The sequence below is a fragment of the Mus musculus genome, chromosome 13 (genome assembly GCF_000001635.26).
Source record: "Mus musculus strain C57BL/6J chromosome 13, GRCm38.p6 C57BL/6J".
Classification (NCBI taxonomy): Eukaryota; Metazoa; Chordata; class Mammalia; order Rodentia; family Muridae; genus Mus; species Mus musculus.
The window spans coordinates 94,255,796-94,269,895 of record NC_000079.6 but is presented as its reverse complement, the minus strand read 5'-3'; the positions used below and the strand labels follow the sequence as shown (position 1 = coordinate 94,269,895).

At 43.1% G+C, this 14,100-nt stretch overlaps 1 protein-coding gene across 4 annotated transcripts in view; it reads left to right on the top strand.

The window, feature by feature from the left end:
* The window catches only part of Scamp1 (secretory carrier membrane protein 1), an 84,522-nt gene that overhangs the window by 15,936 nt on the left and 54,486 nt on the right, over positions 1–14,100 (top strand). Inside the window, exon 1 of one of the 4 annotated variants that reach the window (XM_030247116.1) lies at positions 11,179–11,289. The exons of the other annotated variants lie outside the window; for them this stretch is intronic. The gene's annotated coding sequence lies outside the window, so the exon portion shown is untranslated. Of the gene's footprint in view, positions 1–11,178; positions 11,290–14,100 lie in introns of those variants that run through there. 4 annotated transcript variants of the gene reach the window in all.

The following is a 14,100-nucleotide window of genomic DNA, read 5'->3' as shown; positions in this document are numbered from 1 at the left end:
ATCAAAATGTTACAGAAACGATACACTTACACCCAGGAGGAAAGTTACACTTAAGAAGTTGATTGGCTAGACTATAGGAAGCTATTCAACTTGTAAAACCTCTTCACCGTATGCCAGGTGACAATGGTCCTATTGATGTAAAAAGTCCACAAAGTATTCCAGCAGTTCCCTTGTTATGAGGGAGAGGAAGTAAACACAGTATTTTACTATTTAATAGATGAACAGACAGTGACAGGAACACCATTAGTCATGACATGAAACCATTATACATGAAAAAAAAAATGAATTTCTTGGTGGAAAAGAAAACCTTTAACAGTTGAGTACCACAAGGGGTATTTACGTGGGAAGACGCTGCTGTTCTCCCAATACTACCTAGCAATTCAGTGACTTTCCAGTAGTGAAAGTGTCACCTGAACAGATATGTGACCCAGTATTTTCCTGTTCTGTGAACAGCCTTTTTTATCACCCATGGGCACATTAATCTGGGGGCACCTAACTCTATTCACTATCCAGTTTCTCAAAATGTAGAAGAAACTCTGGTGATTTTCTGTAACAGAATGCTGAAACCTGTGACAATTAAGTGTTCACTGTGGGGTATCGATGTAGTCCCTTGTTGCTAATCTCCCAGCCTTCTCTTCCTTCTCTAGTTTTCTAATGAGCACATTAGGTTATTTAATGGGGCACTGCATGGTTTACACTGTGAAGATCTGTAGCTTGCTGGCTAGCTATTTTCTTCAAGAAACAGCATCTCTGATATTCATTCCTGTTCTCTGTCTACATCCAAAAAGAAAAATCCATCAAACTAACCTTGAAATGCGGTCTCTAAGACATCTAAAAGGCACTCTTGGCTGTTTTAACATACTTGTAGTTGTCCAGGGACAACTTCTGTTCATTTAGAAACATCTGCATCACTCCAAAAGGAAACCTGTGTTCTTTAATAGTCACTTTGTATTCTCCCAAGCCTGCCAGGTCTAGGTGTTCATAGACATGGAACCATGAAATATGTAGTCTTTTCTGTCAGCTTCTTTTTCTTAACATAATGTATTGAAGGTTCATACATGTTGTGGTATGGATCAAAACTTTTCTCCTTTCCTTTGGGGTGTGTGTGTGGTATGTATGAGAGTACAAATGTATGTTATATGTACAAGTACTCATGTGTGTAGCTATGTGTGCACATGTGTGCATGTGTTTGTGGAAGCCAAAGAACAACATTAGCCATTTTGCCTTGGGAACCACCATTCGCGTTGTTTTTTGAGGCTGAGTTTTGATAGCCTAGAACTCACTGATTTCCCCAGGCTGGCTGGCTGGCCTGAGAGCTGCAGAGACTTTCTGTGTCAGCATGCAGCACAGGGATTGCAGGGGTGCTGGGTCGCCGTGCACAGCATGGGCACTGCAGGGGTGCTCACCATGTCAGCCTTTTAATTTGGGTTCAAAGAGTCAAACCCCGTCCTTGTGCATGTGCAGCAGGGACGTCCTGTTGGGGTTATCTCTCCTGCCCGGCGTGTGTCATTTCCTCTCACTATCAAACAATATTGTGTGGCTTTGCTGGCTGTCCAGCCTCATATACAGTGTCACTTTATTAATAATGCTGCTGTGAACTGTGAATGCTGTCTCCAATTTGCTTATATGCCTTCACAGTGTGTTATGCGTATCTAGGAGTAGGTGCTGCATGTCACAGAGGAACTGCCAAACTATGTTTTGAAATGGTCACACCATTATTGTCTGTAGTAGAGAAGGGGAGTCGTTCTTTTCCCCCTTTTTTCCTTGTTTCCTTGGCAATGCTTGTCTTCTTCCACCTGGAAGTGCAGTGGTGTCAAAGCCTTGTATTTCCCTGATGCCTGATGATGCAAGGCATTGACTCCCATCCTTATTTATCGCTGTTTGTTTCCCTTCTCAGAGAATACCCACTAAGATCCCAGTCCTGTGGTCTTTCAATTGTGGAGCTGCGTGAGTTCTTTCTTTATACATTCTGACACTGGGCACATATCAGATAAATGTTTGCAACATTTGCCCCCATTTCTGTGCATTTTTTTTTTAGTCTTGATGTCATTTCCAACATGCATTTTAAAAATTTTAGTAATGTTCAGTTAGCTTTCATTTTTTTTTCTTTGTTTGTGGTTTGGTGTATAGATAGAAGATGGGTAAGGAACTTGCTTAAGTCAGGATAATGAAGGATATGTCTACATTTTCTTCTGTTTTATAGTTTTAATGTACACATTGGGGCTTTGATTCATTTTGAATTAACCATTGTTTACTATCGAGATACTCATTTCCTATTTAAAATTACTTTGTTTTAAAATTATTTAAGAGGGGCTGGAGAGATGGCTCCGCAGTTAAGAGCACTGACTGCTCTTCCAGAGATCCTGAGTTAAACTCCTAGCAGCTACATGGTGGCTCACAACCGTCTGTAATAGAACACACACATGGCAAGCAAATCTCATACATATAAAATAGAATAAATCTAAATAAGTAAACACCTCTAAAATTCTTCAGAGGGCTTGACTGCAGCTGCCAGACACGTGGGTGCCGTCTAAACAGTTCCCTGGCCTACTTCTTTCCCTAAGAAGTAATTGGTTTGGGTTTTATTTTATTTTTAGACATCTTTTCTACTCCCCTGCCTCTGCTCTTTTTTCTTTTTATGTTGTACTATGCTGAGTGGCTGAGACTCTAAGTGCTTGTCTGGCCTGGCTCTAGAAATATGCTCTGTTTGGTGGAAGTTCATGTAGTTTACATACAGTGCTGCAAACTAGAATGTAAATTTTGGAATGGCAGCTGCTGAGTGTGGTTTCACACACCTTTAGCCCCAGCACCCAGAAAGCAAAGGCAGGTGGAGCTCTAAGTTCCAAGGACAGCCTGGTCTACATAGTGAGTTCCAGGACAGCCAGGGCTACATGAAAAAACTTCCGTGTCAGAAACCAAACTAACTTAGATTTTGGAATAACACAGCCCCTTTGCCTCAGTGGCGTCTGCTGCCGTTGGGCAGTGTATATTTGGCCCTGGGCGGGACGCTGTTGTTCTGGTCACGTGGTTAACATGACTTGTGTGGACTCTGGCAGATCCCGGCAATGGTAAGTGAAGTAGATGCTCAGATTTAACCATCTACAGCGAGAGCCTCTGCTTCAGTCTTTATAGTTGGCAGAGCTGTGGGTGCACCTTGTGACCAGTGCATCAGATAAAAGCCACCACACTGTGGGACAAGAGGAGGGGACTGGGCAAGCATGCACAGAGCACCAGAGGCTAGCCAGACACTTTGATAGTCACCAGAGATAAAGACCAGTGAGACCACCATATCAACACAACCACATGTGGGCTGCCTCATCCAAGAATATAATGGTCAGGAAAGAGAAATAACACATTTTCCAGGAGCAGTATGGCTGAGGTGTTTTTAAGATAATGAGGAATTGAGGAATTGATTACTCTGTAGCTGCCACTAAATGTAAAGTCTTGGGCCCATGGGCACAGTGGTCTCATAGTTCCCCACTGCCCCCTTCATATACAGACAGGGAAGTTTAGTCAGACAAGTTTGTAAGTTAACTCAGGAATGACAGAACTTGGAGTAGATCTGTGTCATTGTAACAGGTTTGTTTACATCGAGTCTACATTAATTGGAGCAGGATCACAAAGAACAAGGAAAGTTTTGAGAACAGTGGACAGTCGTCAGAAGTAGTTAGTCTCGGATTTTAGCCAAACTTTTAGTTTCCATTAGGAACATGCAACAGTTTTTGGTTAATTTGGGCCATTGTTATTAACTGAATTTGAGATAGCTTGGCTTTTGCTCATTGTCAGGTATAGGGTATGTGATCAAAGATCTGATGGGTACCAGTAATGATAGCAGTTGTTTCGAGAAATATTGAAAAAGATGCCCGGTCTGGCCGACCTGTTCTCATCTCATGGAGCCTCTCTGACTCAGAGCTCTGAAATCTCTCCACCCAGCTCATCAAGTTCCCACTGGTAGGTCACTATAACGCCAATCCCATGCTTCAAAGTTCCCATGGCCTTTTGGGGTACATTTTTTGCAAACCCATGCTTTGCTGCCATACCCTTTTTCTCTGGAACCCAGTTGAGCCACTGCATCAAGTGAAACACCATACAAACTTAGTTCAGAATCAAGGGTAACTCAGTCACTAGGCACAACAACTAGATTCCTAATCTTGTAAGCCATATTAAATTTAAATCCTCCAGTGGCAGGAGGATTCACCATCTAAACAAGGGGTCAGTAGTAGCTACATCTTGTTCTCCTTATGTCCCAGTTCAAAAGCCTGCCTCTCCTGCTGCTTCTCTTCCTCTCTCCTACCTGGAAGTCCCGCCTACTTGCACAGTGATTGTTTTTTTTTATTGGTTTTTTTTATTCATTAGAGGAAGGTTTACAAGAAGTCACCTGAGTACACAACTCATTCCTCGGCCAGACAACCCCTCCTGGGAAAGTGGAATTAACATCAAAATACCAACAGCCCCAGGGCCACCCACCACAGGCAGTGTAGAAAGTCTCCATCCCATAGCAGTCATTTCTGTCATTTATGTAAACGGTGAAGCTTTGCTCTTTTTTGTCACTTCTATCCCTTAAGTAAAATTTCAGTTCCAATTATTTAAAAATGTTCAGGTGCCTAAAATTTTCCCAATTCATATCAATCAAATCTGTAGGCATGGTGTGAACAGGCTTGTACATCGAAAACCTCATGTGGGCTCCTCCTGACAAGCTCTGAGAGTGGGAGGGCGAAGAGCGAGGAGGCTCTTCTTGTTAGCAGTGAGACATGCTGTAGCCTGATTTGGGGCTGTGGGGATGTCTCGGGGTGTAGTCTGAAAGATGGGAGCAACATGGTGGGAGCAGTGTTGGCTTTCCTTAGCTGTCTCTCTTTGTCAGATTGTCACAAAGATCTGAACTTCAGGGGATATCAGCATGGGAGAATATGACAGGTTAGAGGTGTAAGTGTTTTCTCTTCCTCTTTTTGTTTCTAAATTGAGGGTGGGGTGGGGTTGGGGGTGTGAAACTAGCAATGATTAGCAGCAATTGTAGATCACGTGAGCACACATGTGACCAATACTTGTGCTTATTAAAGTCTGTCACAGCAGGTTTTATATAAATACACTTATGGAAGTTAACTTTTTACCTAGAGTTTTAATGAGATGTAAAACGGCGAAAACCTTTTGTTCTGTCTGTTCTGGAAGAGAGACACTCCCTCCCTCAGGTGATGCGATCGTTCCTAAGACTCTGAGGAGAGAAGGGAACTCGATGTAGTCCTCTGTAACTGTAAAGTCACAGCTGCCGCTGGGGAGCCACTCACTGCTCTTGCAGAGGACCTGGGTTTGGTTCCCAGCACATAGGGTGGCACCCAACAGTCTAACCCCAGTTCCAGGGGATCTGATGCCCTCTTCAGGCCTCTGTAGGCACCACAGGTGGTGAACATACAAACAGGCCTGGAACACACACACACGCACACACACACACACACACACACACACACCATGTAATAATAATATCAGTAACAATAGTAAAAATAGCCTCTGACAGGGGAAGGACTAAGATGCTACCCAACCCCTCACTCATCATGGCAGTGCATGCCACGTTCAGTGAACTAGATGTTTAGAAAACATCTAGCAGAGCTGCCTTAATTCCAGCTGAGACTGATGGCTGCCTCCCTTTTCCTTCCCTCCCACTGCCTCCCACTTTCCCTCCCACTCTAAGGCTGAGTTAGTTCTGCACTAACTATAGACTGGGAGAGTTGTCATTGCTCACCCGTCAGAGCGGCGGAAGGCTGCCTCTCTTCCTTCCTTCTCTCTGATGAGTCACTGGCAACTTTATCTGTTATTCCCCAGAGGTCCTATCTGCTGCTCTCTGCTCCCTTTCTAGTCATGTTAAGATTTGTTTTTATTAATTTCTAACTACATGTGCACACGTGTGCCTGGGTGTGGGCAGGTACCTCTGGAGGCTTAGAATTTGGATCCCCTGCAGCTGGAGTTGAAAGTGGTTGTGAGCTGCTTAATGTGGGTGCTGGGAATTGAGCTCAAGTTCGCTGCTCTTAACCATGGGGCTATTTCTCTAGCCCTGTAAAAATATTAAAAACAAAAAGTTCCCTTCACCTCCAATTGTAAAGATTGTTGGTTTGGTTGTGTAGAAGATTTATTTTTATGTACATGTATGGATGGATGTTTGCATATCTTCAAGTGCCCCTTGTGCATCCCTGGTGCCCAGGGAGCATTGGATCCTTTGGAACCAGAGTTAAAGTTGTGGCTGTGAACTGTCACGGGGAACTGAGAACCAAACCTGGGTGAGCAGCCAGTTCTCTTAGCAGCGGAGCCATCCCCGTACTCCCTGTGGTGACTTTATTATGAGAACATCTCTCCTTTGACTGGCGTCCGCTTTGGCTGTTCCTTATTTATTGACAAGTATCTGTGGCTCCTATTTGGCCTCCCTAAGAAATAGGATCTAGTTGGATTGGTGAGCAGTTATCCAATCTAGACTCCCATCTGTTGGGCCTCCCAGGTGCCCTCACTTCTAGCTCTAAAGATTGTTTCATTTGCCGGGGAAGAGACTGCCTTTCCTCATGCACAAAGGCAATAGGAACGCACACCAAGGCTGACAAAGAGTCACTGCCGGTCGTTTCCCTCAGAGGTGCTTGTGGGTGATTTGGCCAATTCACCTAAGATGTGCTATAATTTATTAAATTGTCAGTAAGTAAGGGGAGAGCTTTTATTTCGTTACCCTTGTTGGTGAAGTTAGCCATGGTTGTCACTGAGTATTTTTCATTGCAAGCAGTGTATTAGCTAGCAAATAGCAACACATGGGCATATGATTCCTTTTACTGATGAAACCCAAGGGACAGTTGAAGTAAGATGTGTTGGGTTCCTCGTCCTATCTTCTAAGTGGAATCTGAACAGTCAGTGAGTGTTCCAAACAATCGAGACACAGTCCACAGCCTGACATGCCAGGTCTACAGTGGGGCAAAGTGATGGTCTGATCTCCTTAGTGAGAAAGGGCTCAGAGCTAGTCATTGTCATGAACAGGTCCGGATTCCCTCAGGAGTGCTCTTGCCTGCTAGAGATCAGTACCCAAGTTTTGAAGTGGTAACAGGTCTCGTGTTAGAGATACATAATTCATGTCTGTGTGTGGTGTGACTCAGCAGCAGTGACCTACAGAGACAAGAAGCGGTATATGGCTGTCAGTCAGGTGGATGGCCTGCTGAGTCAGCCTCCACTCTGCCAACTGATGTGAAAATTCTCTGGTAGACTAATCTTCGTGATACAGGACACTAAGAAATGCCAAGCCAATGCCTGTTTAAGAAAAGTGAGAGCTTTGGACATTGGGGGGGGGGATTCTAATGGAGGAATAAGCACCCTAGGCCAGCATTGGAAGTACAAAGAAGGTACACAGTCCTGAGAGTAAAGATTCTGAGACTAAAAAACATCAGAAAGCTAATTATATTAGATGTAATTCTTGTTTTCATATTGCATCTTGGTTTTTAAATGAAATAAATGCTAACTGAAGTAGTATTAGCAAAAGTTTGGCTGAATAGTCTTGGCTCCACTGCAGTAGTTAGGGAATGACTTTAGGCCTATGTGTGTGTTATTCGGAGTTGAGTAAGTCTCGGAAGCTGGTGTCTTCCCTTTAGTCACTAAGACAGCACTGTGCTAGAGCTTCTTTCTGGGGATTGGCTTCCCAGTCGCCATCCAGGACTGATGGAGACTGGGGCTCACTGGTTTGGAGTTTATGGGTAACAACTTTTCTAGCTGGTTCGTTCCTGTGCATGCTGACACTTGAGATGCAGTGACACAGACCAACTATGATGTCAGTGGGAACAGTTTCATTTTCCTTATGTTAAAGTGAACGCATTTCCTCCCCCTTAGGTATTGGGACTCCTAATCAGCAGCGCTGAAGTCTGTACACAAAGTTGTTTTTAAATACAGGGTTTCGCTGTGTGGCCGTGGCTGACTTGAACTAGCTGTGTTAACCAGGTGGGCCCTGAACTCAGAGACCATCTGCTTCAGGAGTGCTGGAATTAAAGGCATGCTCTACTGTGTCCACCATCTGTTCTTGATCCAGTTTCTGAGAAGGCTGTGTGGGTATTGGGAGTCATACGAGGCAGGTGCTGGCTACACAGCAGGCAGTAAAAGATTGTTCCAGAAAGCTTCACACTTACCGGCTTCTCCACACTGCTTACAGTGACACCGTTTGAAGTTGTCAGCACTACCCGTAAGCAATCCCAGAACTCAGGCATCTGAGGGCACCTTAGGTTGGGTACTTAGTGCTTGTTTGAGGAAACAAACAAAATTCTGGAACAAGTATAAAAGTAACCAAACAAGTTGTGTGGTAATTCAGAGCTGTGAGTTCTTTATCTTTTAAAAGTGAGTCTCCTCTCTCAGGCTGCTGCTCCATCAGTAATACTACATTAGGGAAGGCTCCAAGGAGACTAGGGTGAGTGTGCCTGAGACAATTAACTTTGACCTGGACTGTTGTAGGAGGAACGTGTGCAGTTTGGTTTCAGTAACTGAAGGTAGACGAACGGGATGCTGCTTTCACCCGAGTCTCTTTGGTGTAAGTTATGCGTTTAATTATGTGCTTGATTTTTCTCTTTAGGCATGTAAGGTGAATTTTAGGGTAGTTGAAAAAACGGAGTGTGTACATTTGAAAAATCAGAGTTGGACGCCATTGTACTCCGGAGGCATCAGAGAAACACTGATGTCAGAAATGCTGGGTGAGAACACCCAGGCACAGCGTGGCGCACCCCTGTATCCCAGCCCTCGGGAGGCGGAGCCAGGCTAACCTGTTTAGTGAGTTGTAGGCTAGTTTAGGGCTACCCAGTGAGAGCCTGGCTTTAAACACAATATTTATCCTTTTGAGGCACATTTTGCCTTGTGCTTTTGTTTTCAACTGATTTTGTTACTTGATAATGATAAGCATTTTTTCTTTTTTCTTTCTTTTTTTAAAGATTTATTAATTTATTTTATGTATGAGTACACTGTACCTGTACAGATGGTTGTGAGCTTTTATGTGGTTGTTGGGGATTGAATTTTTAGTACCTATGCTAGCTCCAGTCCCTGCTTGCTCCGGCCCAAAGATTTATTTATTATTATACATAAGTACATTGTAGCTGACTTCAGATGCACCAGAAGAGGGCATCAGATCTCATTACAGGTGGTTGTGAGCCACCATGTGGTTGCTGGGATTTGAACTCAGAACCTTCGGAAGAGCAGTCAGTTCTCCTACCCGCTGAGCCATCTCACCATCCCCCAATGATAAGCATTTCCTGCCTCCAAAATCAAAGCTATGAAAGTCTGCACAGTGAGGTCTGTATTCTGCGCCTAGGACTCCAAGAGTCCCTTCCTCTACCTATAGGGCATCACTGATACTAGTTTTTGGGTTATTTTTTTCCTTAAAAATATACATAGTCATTATTCTCCTCTTTCTCATAGGCAACATGTTTCATCGACTCTCTCTCCTTTTTTCACCCATGTTAAGTAGTCTGCATAGCCCTTTATTCAATTTCAAAGCTGCATTTGACTCAGCTGGCCATACTTTATCCTGGACGAGGGCCATCGGCTATGGACAAAGCTAAGTCTCCATCCAGTCTTTTGCTATCATGAATAATAATACTTAGCTAGTATATTCTTGGGCTAGGTTCCTAGAAGTGCAACTGTGGCTCAAAGGATAAATATAGATGTAACTTAACATCATACTGCAGTGGGTACAATTTCTCTTCCTATTAACCAGGTCTGAGAACCCCTGGTTCCTTTGTGGCTCCCTGGAGTGTCAGACTTAGGAAGTGTTTCTGGCTGAGAGATGAGAAGTGGTTGCTATGTCAGTATACTTTTAATTAGTCTTCTCTTGTGGATAGGACTAATATCTTTTCTCTCCGTTTTGAATGATCTTCATAGTTTTTCTCTTCTAAGGAAGTGTTTTTGGCTATTACTGCTGAATAATTCCTTTTAGTGTTTCTGTTATGGAAGAAAGTATCAGCAGGCATGTCTGGGTAAGCAGGAAACCCAGGAGACCTGCGGTGTTTTCCTCTTTACTTTTGAAAAGTGTTTCTTAACACTTAAGCTATACAAAACAATGAGCTGTTCTGGATTTTTCATACAAACACCCCAGTTTGCTGTGCTCTCCTTTGTCCACCTGGCCCCTTCCTGCTGGTCCTTCTCGGTTTCCCAAACCGTCTACTCCTTGCCTCTGTCTCGCACTTGCCCTTCTGTGATCTCTTTCCCATCTCCTGGTCCTCTTTCTAGTTCCATGAGCTATATATGGGAATACACATATATATGTGTATAAATTTAAATCTAGATTTTGGTATATAAGAGAAACAGGTATTTCTCTGTGTCTTGCTTATTTTGCTTAACATGGTGATGTCTGTCTTGGTCCATTTTCTTGTAAATGTGATTTCATTTTTCTTTATGGCTGAATTTACTATCACTTTATCTCTTCGCCTGTTGGTGGGTGTGTAGGTTGGTTTATAGCTTGTCGTTGTGAATAGTACAGCAGTAAAAGGGACTCTGCAGATAACGTTTGTGGCATGAGTCCTCATATATCTGGGTGTGGGGCTGACTGGCTGGTCATGTGTTTTCCGTTCTTTTGAGCGGCCTGCACACAGGTTTCTGTAGGGTCTGCACCAATTTGCATTCTTACCAGCAGCAAATGAGGGTTCCACTTTCCTGTCATCCTTGTCAGCATTTATTGTCATTTGGTTTTTCTAATGGTGGCCTTGGTGACTGGGGGGCAAGGGACTCTCCAACAGTTTCAATTTGCATTTCTCAGGTTGTGAAGGATGCTGAAGACTTGCTAAGACACTTCTTGGCCATTTGTATTCCTTCTTTAAAGAACTATATATAGTTCATTGAGGTCACATTTATTGTTTGGATGATGGGGGGTATTTAATTTCTATTTTAATCCTGTCTGATGTAGGTAGCAAAGATTTCCTCTGGGGTAAAACTATCCCTCCATTCTGCTAGAGGTTTCCTTGCCTGTGCAAAGCCCTTTTATTTTATGTAATTGCTTGTCAACTCTGCTAATTAATATCTTTTTCAGAGCTACCTTGCCTGTGCCTGCGTCTTGAAGTGTTTTATATGTGTTTCCCTCCAGTTTCAAAGTTTCAGGTCTCACGATAAACTTTTAAAATCCATTTTGAACTGACTTGCACTCTGGATAGGAGGGCAAGGTGCAGAGGCCATTCAGTTTCTTAGAGCACAGTCCTTGGTGAGGTGTCTGGCTTTTCCCAGTGTTCCCAGCTTCCGAAAAGCACCGTTGTCAAAAGTCAGGTGGCCACAGCTGTGTGGCTTCTTCCCGGGACCTCCATTGCACAGGTGGTGTATATGTCTCCTTTGTGGACTTCAGTTTTTGTTACTGTAGTATAATCTGAGATCACGAATTGTGGTATCTCCAGCCTTGCTTTTTCTGCTTGGGATTCCCATCTTGTTGTGGCTTTCTGTGCTTCCTTATGACTGTAAAGATTGTTTTTTTAGTTCTGTGAATGTCACTGGAATTTTAATGGAGATTGCGTTGACTATATACATCATTTTTGCGAGTACACGTTTACCCTGTTTATTCTGCTGATGCCCAGTTGTCCAGCCCTCTTCGATCTCATCTTCACTATGGAGACCTTTCTCCTCTCTGCTGAGGTTTATTCTGAGGTGTTTTATGGTTTTCAAGCCATTGCTAAGGAGATATTTAAGGATTATTTGCTTAGTTTTCACACCAGAAACTGTGTTTCTAGTCATAGAACATCTATGATTTTTGTATCTTGTTGCATTGCCAGAAGTGTTTATCAGGTTTAAGACTTTCTAGTGTAGCCCTTCAGCCCTTTTAAGTAGAGAATAGTGTCATCTATAGGTAGGGAGCCTCTGAGTTCTTCTATTCATCCTGTCTTATTCTTCTAGCTAAGACCAAGATAATTGAACCTTGTTTTATAAGTTTTATTATTTATGGGTTTGTGCATGTGTGCATGCCTGGACCGTGTTGTGCATGTGGAGGTCAAAGGATAATTTTGGTTATCTCCTACTGTGTATTTTCCTGGGATCAAACACAGACTGCCAAGTGCCTTTATCCACTGAGCCATCTCATATCTGTTTTTTAATGGAATCAGGCCTTCTCTACATATTTATGCTTTCCAAGTGCGGTTATCATTGGGAGGGGTTCAGTCACAGGGCTGCTGGCTTACATGACTGACTCAGTCCTGTGTTCCTTTGTTCAGCCATTCCTCTCAAGAGACTGGTACTTCCCTGGCCTCTTAGGAAGGAGACTGCCTTTGCCTTCTGGGCGTAGCATTTTCTATACACAGTGGTAGCTTGGTTGTCACAAGTTGCTTCAGTTTGTACTGTCCTGAAATGTCCTTGTCTCTCGATCAGTTTTTAAAAAGTGGCTTGGCTATCTAAAACAACTTGATTGGTGTTTGTTTACTTTTGGAATGAGGTACCTGCCCCACGCTTCTGAGGTTATTTGGTTGCTGATCTCGATCTGATGTGTTTGCCTTTGTCAATGTGTTGATGACTTCCCCTTAAAGCTTATTTTTAATTTAATTTAATTTTATTTTCAGGTGCTGGGGACTGAACCAGTGCTGTGCAAGTAGGCAAGGGCCTTCCACTGAGCTGCGCCCTAACCCCTTTCCTCTTTACTATTGCTTCTGTGCTTTGTAGTTTTAACTTCCTGACAGACTTCTGGAGGCATTCTTCTCTGGTGATGTCTGTTTACTCTAAACACTCTTGTGTTTGGGAGCCAATTTCCTCCTCTAAATATGGTAAAGTTTTTAGAATGATTTCTTGGGATAGCTCACTTATGCCTTTAGACTTTACCTTAGCGTCTCCTTGGTTCTTGGGTGTGGTTTCTTGAATGTTTCCAGAGTTCCTGGAGGTTTTGTCCATGTTACATATTTCTTTATTTGTATGTGTCTGAATGTATCATTGCCTTACGCTTGTCCCCTGTGCCAGTGATATATATTCTTGTAGGTTTATTTGTTGGTAATGCTTCTATGATGTTTCTTACTTGTCTGATGGACTCTTATTTCCAGCATTTCTAACTTGGTTCTCTTTCAGAATCTGTCTCCTTGCTGAAAATTTTCTCCCTGTTTTTGAATTAATGGCTCTTTTTATTACCTTGTTTTCATACTTAGACCCTGAGTCATTGATACTTTTTAAAATAAGACCCTGAGCTCTTTCAAAAAAAAAAAAAAACAAAACAAAACAGGTAAATTGGTAAATGACATGTGCATATGTGTCTGTGAGGTGATGGGTATGTGCACACGCGTGCAGGTGCATGCCCATGGAGGTCAGAGGCATCAGTCCCTCCTGGTGCTGGAGTGCAGGCAGCTGTGAGCCACCTGGAGTCCATACTGGGAACAGAGCTCAGACACTTTGGAAGGGCAGTATACACTCTTTAACTGCTGAGATATCTCTCTAGCCACAGCCTGAACTCTTTTTCTGGCATTTTATCAGTCTCAGTATCTGGTTTTGCTATTGAGTTATGAACTTATGAAGGTGTTATAGTGGCTTATTTATTATTATCATCATTATTATTTTTTGGTGTATACTTGCTGGGTTTTGTATATTTTGGGGAGTGGCTGTGTTCCCATTTTGTTTGCTTTATGAGAGTCTTCCCTGATGAGAGCTGTCCTTCCTTGGGTTTTTTCGATACAAGGTTTCTCTGTGTAGCCCAGGCTGTCCTGGAACTCACTCTGTAGGCCAGGCTGGCCTCGAACTCAGAAATCTGCCTGCCTCAACCTCCCAAGTGCTGGGATTAAAGGTGTGCGCCACCACTGTCCAGCTTCCTTCTCCTTTTTTTACCTTACAGAGTCTACCCTTGTGTAGCCCAGGTTAGCCCTGGACTCTGGGTTTTCCTGACTCAGCTTTCTAAATTCTGAATTATAGGCAAGGTCCACCATACCTGGCCTGCCAAAAGACCTAGGTTTGTTTTTGTTTTTGTTTTTGTTTTTTGATGTTGTTGTTGTATAGGACAGGATCTCACTACGTAGCCCTCACAGTCCTGGAATTCACTATGTAGACCAGGCTGGTCTTGAACTCATAGAGATCTGCCTGTCTCAGAGCTGGGATCAAAGGCAGGTCCACACTGTTTTTGTTTGTTTGTTTGTTTGTTTGTTTTTGGTTTTTGGAGACAGGGTTTCT